Source organism: Nomascus leucogenys, chromosome 15 (assembly GCF_006542625.1).
Source record: "Nomascus leucogenys isolate Asia chromosome 15, Asia_NLE_v1, whole genome shotgun sequence".
Taxonomy (NCBI): Eukaryota; Metazoa; Chordata; class Mammalia; order Primates; family Hylobatidae; genus Nomascus; species Nomascus leucogenys.
Genome location: NC_044395.1, coordinates 46,050,540 through 46,058,947, shown reverse-complemented (window position 1 = coordinate 46,058,947; position 8,408 = coordinate 46,050,540). Strand labels below are relative to the sequence as shown.

At 38.4% G+C, this 8,408-nt stretch overlaps 1 pseudogene; it reads right to left on the bottom strand.

Moving 5' to 3' along the window:
• Window positions 1-376: 376 nt before the first annotated feature.
• On the bottom strand, window positions 377-7,835 carry LOC100579589 (annotated as a pseudogene).
• Between the last annotated feature and the right edge of the window lie 573 nt (window positions 7,836-8,408).

Below are 8,408 nucleotides of genomic sequence, written 5' to 3'. Positions count from 1 at the left end.
ATCTGTATGGGGATTCTTCTGGAAGTGTTAAAAGTGCACAGGCAGTAGAAAGCTCTGATGCCTGCACAAGTGTGATATGCTAACAATCCCTGAATTAAATACATTAGAACATGACTTTCACGGTAAGTGAATGAATCTCAACAAAACTAGTACAAAAAAATTATTGATGTTCTAGTAAAGATTCCACAATAATTTATTAAATAAAATAACTTAATTAACAAATGTACACATTCAAGGTGGTTATCCCATTTATAACCATAAAGTAATTACATTCTATGAAGTTACAATGAGCTCGCAGGCTCTCACACGTAGGATCTTAGGACACTATTTGCCTCATATATGGGAGGTCACAATAAATCATCATGAAACCAACTTTTCATGTACAACCAAAGCAAAAGAAAGGCCTCAGAGGGAAAGAGAAGGAGGAAGAAGGAAAACCATAGATAAGAGAACCTTTAGAAACATCAAAAAAACTCACAGATCCATTATCATAATCCAGAAACACCCCAACCCGACCCAGAGGCCTTTGCACATACTGAATTAAAGGTGGAGAATTGGTGGAGAGACTACAGTGATTACTCCTTTTTGAAGAAATTTAAAAAAAGTTTCATCAGAATCAATAATGATATTGGCATCTGCAGTCCTGAAATCTCTACAGACTCCCAGATACCAGTTGGAGGAGAGGGTCACATCCACCTCCCAGAAATGCCTGTGGGAGGTGAATGCTTGTGCTCCCCACACAGCAAAGCTCTCCCCTCCCTAGGGATCCATGGGAGCACTGAGATGTTCATCTCCAAATATCACGTATCTCACATCCTCAGAGAGGCTTATATAGCAAGGAATCATTTCTGTGCTCAGAGCATTATCCACTGACAAGGAAAAAATGTATTAGTGAGTGCTATGAGGGACAGAGGCTCTGTGGCCCAATTATTCACTTCATTTGCTCTTCTTCCAATAAAATACCGAATGAAGGAAGGCAAGAGATTTTAGCCCCATGCATCCATGAAGATGAAATGTTATTACACCTCTACAGCACATACAATTATGTATTATTCCTTAAATAACAGAGAAAAAATGTGACCATCTCACTGGGCGAAGTAATGATTTAATGTTTATCTCTGCATTGTTTGTTTCAGGACATATCTAAAATGGTTTTTTTCTTCAATAGAAAAATCTTCTTGTATTATTTGTCTTTAAGATCATCAACAGGTAGACATCAATTTGCTGCGATGTGAGAATTTATTGGAATATAAGTAATGCCTGTTATAGTCTCAAACATAAAAAATTTGGTAGAAATTAACACACGTAAAATTTATAAGTTTCTGAAAAGAATACTCTGGCTTTACATTATCTGTTTAGCTCCTGATTCAATCTATTCTGGGTTCCTGCCCTCTGCTACTTAGACCTGCTCTCTAGAATGGGCCTAACATGGTTAAGCCACGTTCACAGATCCCTCACCTTTCACTTGTTACGAGATGTATCTGATGGCATTAGAATTGTCCTGATTATGGATATTTTAGTCATTTTCTTTGTTGATCAAAATGTTCTGATTTTGTACATAATAAAGGTTACTTGTAGAATGCATGTAAATGCACATAGAATAGAAAGAATTAAAAACCATTATGCCAAATCTAAGCCTTCAAAATTGAATTAAATTGAATAAACACAAAATACTGATACCACCATGAGAACTAGTGTCTTCATAACTACATGATCTGAATATTCTTTGTCCTCTTATTCTGCAGATAAAGCGTTTATCTTTCTTTACATTTTCATCAAACTGTAAGTCAGGAAATTGAGTTTTGATCATTGTAATATTACTATGCAGGTAGAGAAGATGCACGTGTTTTGGAAAAGTGTATATTACCTACATGTCAAAACTAATAAAACTTAAATGGGAAAAGCCTCAACCAAGGGACCTGATAAGGAAATAATTTGAGGCTGGACTGCCAAGCAGCTGGCTCTTACCTCTGAAATTGTTGAGCATGTCTAGGACTCCAGTTATGCGCCATGAAGTGAGCTCTGGGTTCACTGGCTGGGGCTTTTGCATCTGCGCCAAATCACTCCTGCCAAAAAAAAGGCCTCAGGTATAGTTCCAGGCCCAGAGTTAATCACACAGTCATAAAAAGATATCACATTTTCATATAAGATGTTTCCTCAGAATTCTGCCCGTTTTGGTTAACTGGTTGTACATTTTATTCCACACTCTAGGGGCCATAAGGATGTTACTTTTTCTAAATTTTAATTCCATAAAAACCCAATTTTCCCAGGTATGTTATTCTCAGACATTATCTTCTAAAATCATTAAAAGTCATTGCCTCCCTCTGCCCATCACACCCCCTGAGGGTAGGCAGAAATCTTGGGAATATTTCAGAGAGCAGAAAACTCAGACAAAAACCTTTGGGACCTCAGGCTGCAGTTGTCACTAATGCTAGTCAGTGTCTAACAGAGAATGTTCACTGAGACAAAAGGCTTTAATCTTTTGTGCAAATCAAAGGAGTCTAATTCCAGCCTGAGAACCCTGCTGCTGAGGGTCCGGAGGCAACCATTTTCCTGAGGTCTTTCCTAGAACTGGGTGTACGGTGATGGAGCAGGCCTGGGTCATTGATGCTTTTAGGAACAAAACATCCCTCCTCAGCCCATCCTTAGGGAATCTCTCTCCTCCTTCTGTCTTTTTTTTGTTTTAACCTCTGACCCCTCTAGAGTAGAAGACTCCTCTATGATTCCTCAGAGTAATTTTGTATTAAGATCTGTGCGGTATGGCTGGTCAGGATGGATGGATTGGGAGAACAAACTTCCGAATGGCAAATTGTTTTTATGTATATTTTAATTCATACAAATTTTAAGATGAAAACTTTCCAGACCAAAGAGAAGAAGACCTCAGGCCCTGTTTTGAAACAAAATTGGAAATAGCCCCTGACAACGATATTAGTACTCAAAATGTATACATCCCCTTCATTCACAAGAGAACAAACTTTTCAGAAATAGCCTTGTTTTTAGTGTAAACTCACCTTGCTGATACATTTCCCACATCCTGCAAAAAAATAAAAGATAATGTTAATTATAAGGGATTTTTCCTTCTGCATCTTTTCTCATATTCTTGTTTCTTTCTGTTTTAGTGTTTTAATAATGTATATCTTTTTATTTCCTGCTAAGGAATCATTCAAGGCTACATTAATAAGAGAACCTCAACTAAATAATAAAAAGCTTCATCAGTGGGCATTAAGAGGAAACGAGCTCAGCAAGAGATGGTGGAGTAAAGTAAAGATATCTAGGTTTCCAGTGTCATTAATTTCCTAATCTTATTTCCAAGGAAAGCTCTGACCACACATGACAACTATTAAAACAAAACAGAGAACCATATGAGAAACAGTACATGGACACTGATGAGCAGCTTTGAGAAATCTTGCCCAGGCAAGGGGAAACCCCTCAATGTCTTCAGCAAATCACTGCTCTCTGGGAGATCAGAGTGAGGAGGAACTAGGGCATGTAAATGGAGTATTACTAACCTTCCCCTGGCCTAGAGTTCTAATGATTTTGGATGATCTCTCTGTGTGGATAGTACTCCAAATTATATTGAAGAGAACTTTGTTATATGTTATCAGCTAAAATGGCAAAAATTTCCCAAATATTACCAAATTATGCAGTAATAAGTGAATGGAGAAATGAAATGGTGGAAGTCAGACAGCATGTGTCACTTAGCTTAGAACAGTGACATATGCAGCTGATATTTGCATGTCCTGGCAGCACTGTTCAGCAAAGGCTTCCTGTCTCTGAGGATGGACCCTCCGCCCTCACATGGAGCAGCTCCACGTCAGGCATGCAGCATGTCTCCCACAGCTCTCTGTACATGTCTTTCATCCCTTCTAAATGTTGGGTCATTCTCACTTGACTGTCTTGTAGTTGTTGGAAAAGCTCTTTTGCTTGTCTTTCCAGTGCCTGCAGATGCAGTTGCTCCTCCTCTTCGAGAAATATATGCATCTTTTGATATTGAATACTGATTATCCTCTTCCTTAATAACACATAGTTCTGCAGAGAGGTTTGGTTAAAAGGATTACATGTTCTCACTCTCAATAGAAAACTTCAAATAATTGTGTGCTGGATGTAATCAAGCAACTTATAACCTTTCTGCCTCACTCTTGCAAGGAGTCTTGAACATTTGCTATCTTTTTCTGTCCATCTTTTTCAATGTTCCTATTCCCTCTCCCTTTTTAAATCAAACCTTTATAAAGACTCCTGGTTTCTGTCACTGTGATGCTTCTACACATTTGTTACCGAGTCAATTATTTCCTCTATTAATCTCTCTTTTAGGATTTTTCCATGTCTGATTCGCCTACATGTTAAAAAACATTTAGCCATACACCGTATTATGCAGTTTTTTTTTACTTGTACCATATTTTTACTCTATATACTATTCTATTTCTTTCACCTTCCTCATACCCAATCTTAGTGAAATGTTGTCTCAATTGCAGTGTCTGAAAAGGTTGATACCAACCTTCAAATTTGAACTAGAATACACATAATGCCGTTTATCCAATATACTAGAATTAATTTGGCTAGCTTGTGTGGGCTTCTCTGTTTGCAACTCCTATTATATCAATTGAAATCACTACATTTTCTTGGGATGAAATCACTATCTTTCAACTGGTAGTTTGAATTTAGCTAAAAATTATAAGCTAACATCGTGTTTATTTGCATAAAAATAAAGAAAACACTTTCATTCTTACCTCTAACGAATGAAATTTGCTAGTTTCCTGATTTAGATTGTTTCATGTCTCTTCATTGATTTTCCATAAATAGTCCATTTCCTTTATAAGTTTCTCCTGCAAAAGAAGCAAGAAGCTTAGCAATAATGAAGACAGTATAGTAGATTTCATCCCCTTATCAATAAAAAAAAGGCTGTAATTGAAAGAAACATAAATTAAGTTAGAGTGGAGTGGTCAGATTTTTCCAAATTAAACACATTTGGTTCTAATAATTTGGATGTGAAAAGTGATAGAAACATAATAGAGGGTTTTAAGGGACCCTTCAGATAATATCATCAATTTTCTGAGAAACTGGCTTTTATATAACCTGACTTTGAAAAGTGTTCTTGGTGCTGGCCACCTGCTCCACAGCTCCATTCTATATGAACAACGTTTCTAAGGAAACCGCCTTTAGTGGTCTCAACACAGCTATGATTAGAGTGCCAAATTAGTCAGCAACATTGAAAGGACACATTTATGTGTCATGATTGACATGGAATTATCACCACCTCCACCATCTGCATTCTCATCACCATCATTATCATAGGCCCTCATAATTCTTATTTGAGATTCTACATAATTCAAACTGCCTTAGAGGCATCACGTACCCTGCATTCCTCAGCAGCCCATCCTTTTGGGCTGTGGCTGTGAGCCATGTGCTCTGGTGACTCAGAGCAGGGCCCACAGAGCAATCTCTTGTCAGCCTCACAGAAGCTCCTTAGTCTCCTCATGGAGCACACCGATATTGTCTGAGCTGTTGATGTTCTGAGGTCTGGTCTGTCTGGCTAGGGAAGCCAGCTTTTTGAGTGCCACACTGGTGTTGAAGTTGGGCTTCTCTGAGATTTTTCTGCACAAAAGGCAGTGAATTGGTGCTCTGCCTTCTTCTGAGCAGAGGCAGAGGCAGGGCCTGCAAAAGCTGTGCCCACAGTCAATGGTGACCGGGTCTATCAGGTATTTCATGCAAATGCAGCAAATGAGCTCATTCTGGAAGACTCGCAGGGCATCTGAATCCGTGTTTCTGAAAATTAAAAAAAAAAAAGTGAGAATTTCTTTCTCTTATTTTTATTTGCCCCGATGAAAAGGAAAAAAAGGCTGGCGGACAATTTTCCTTGTCTACTTGAGCTCTGTCCAATATGTCTAATAAGTTAGTTCCAGTGCAAACTGAGACATAGTAAACGCAAACATGCTGGATTTATAAAATTTTCCCTCAATAGTCATCGAAGATTCAGTCCAGGACTCCCTGAGATACCAAGAACCTAAGATGTTCAAGTCTCTTATTAGTAAATGGTGTGGGATTTGTATGTAACCTAAACCTATCCTCCTGAATATTTTATGTCTAGATTACTTTGAAGGCCTAATACAATGTAAATGCTATATAAATACTTGTCATGCCATACTGTTTAGGAACAGCAAGAAGATTAAAAATATGTACATGTTTGGCAGGGCGCGGTCACTGATGCATGTAATCCCAGCACTTTGGGAGGCCGAGGCGGGTGGATCACGCGGTCAGGAGATCGAGACCATCCTGGCTAACACGGTGAAACCCCGTTTCTACTAAAAATACAAAAAATTAGCAGGGCGTGGTGGCACCTGCCTGTAGTCCCAGCTATTTGGGAGGCTGACGCAGGAGAATAGCTTGAACCCCGGAGGCAGAGGTAGCAGTGAGCCGAGATCGCACCACTGCACTCCAGCATGGGTAAGAGAGTGAGACTCTGTCTCAAAAAAAAAAAAAAAAAAAAAAAGAAGTACATGTTCAGTACAGCTGCTTTTTTCTCCCTGTAAATATTTTTTATCTGAGATTAGTTGAATTCACGGGTATGAAACTTATGGATATGAACAACCGTGATGCAAATGAGAAAATGAGACAACAGTCCTCATGGCATTTTTGTTAAACAAGCCGTGCCCTCAATCATTCCCAGTTACTTAGACAAGCTTAAAGCCTGGGCGGAGGGTAAAAGCTGGGATGATTTCTGAGTCACTTATATAAGCTAATTAACGAAGAAGCACATTCTGAATGTCATCCTGTCTCTGTCATTCTATCTCTCTCAATGATTCCATGATGATAATATATGAAAGACACTCAGTATCTATGGTATTATTCTATACTCCCTGCCTCCAAACTCACCTAAGAAATATGCTCCGATAATTATAAATAAAGTAGCTTTTATCTAAGATTGATTAATCAGAGTGGACTGTCAACTCCTAAAATTATCAATCGTTAAATTTGTCCTTTTAATTTTAATATCAAAGCTCTTCCTTTCAATACATTAAATGTAAATAATGTCTGTTATTTTTAATTAGGAAAGTTATTTCCCATAGTCAATTCAGATGATTAGAGAGAACACTTTCACATTCTGTAATAGCCAATATTTCACCTATAATAATTAACAAGAATTAATCAACAATTAATTATCTTCTAAAATAACAAAAATGAAGATATGTATTAGGTTTTCCATTCTACATTAGAAAATCCAGAAATGCAGTTAATGGAAGCGTGGCCGCCAATTCACCTTTCCCCTTAGTGACTTGGAAGTTGCAGCTTCTTGGGAGCCCTTGCCGGCTGGTTAGATCTATTGGTCTATTTTCTTTCTTTCTTCTTCTTTTTTTTTTTTTTTTGTTGAGATGCAGTCTCACTCTGTCACCCAGGCTGGAGTGCAGTGGCACGATCTCAGCTTACTGCAACCTCCACCTCCCAGGTTCAAGCAATTCTCCTGCTGCAGCCTCCTGAGCTGGTATTACAGGCGCCACCCACCATGCCAGGATAATTTTTTTGTAATTTTAGTAGAGACCGGGTTTCCCCATGTTGGCCAGGCTGGTGTCTAACTCTAGACCTCAAGCGATCTGCCTGCCTTGGCTTCTCAAAGTGCTGGCTGCAAATATGAGCCATCATGCCCGGCCGATTAAATCTATTTTCAACAGCTTTCAAATCTAGTCTGCAAACTGCAAATTTTGAAAAGACAGCAAATAAGACCTTCGCAACAAGAATTTTCAAAGTAATTCAACATTTTTAACATTCACTTTGGCGTACATTATAACCACTACTACATTCCCACATTCTAGTGAACATTTTGGGTATTTTATGGGTTCCATCATTGCATGAAACTATGGAAATATATCTTTTCACACTTAAGAAAAATCTAACAATACAGAAAACAGTCACACAAAAAGAATCAAATAGCAAGGGAACACAAACCGTGTCTTACAAATTGAAGATACTTTATATTGATTTTCCGTAAAATCACTAAGACAGTTATTTGTTTGCTTAGAAAAGACCCAAACATGCTGCCAGGTAAATTTAAAGTATTTTTAAGAGTAAAAGTGAGCATGATGGTTTTGCTGCACATTTTATACTCACAAGGCTACTATGAATGGTCTCAGTCTAGAAGCTCTGTAGATACCCAGATTAGAAGTGACTCCTGGTGCTCCAAACCCCAGCAGCCACAAATCCAGTGGGTCCTCACTGAAGGAGAGAGAAATCTCTGGACAAGCATCCTTTTAAAGTGTATGGGCCCACGAAAGACCACACCCACTTCCCGAGGTTGATTAGATTGCATAGAAACCGGTAAATTGGCTGATTAGGTTTATGAAGTGTTGAAAACCACACTTGGAGGCTCAAAGCTCAACAGACAAGTTTGGAATGGGATGCAAGAAAGTTGACTTAAC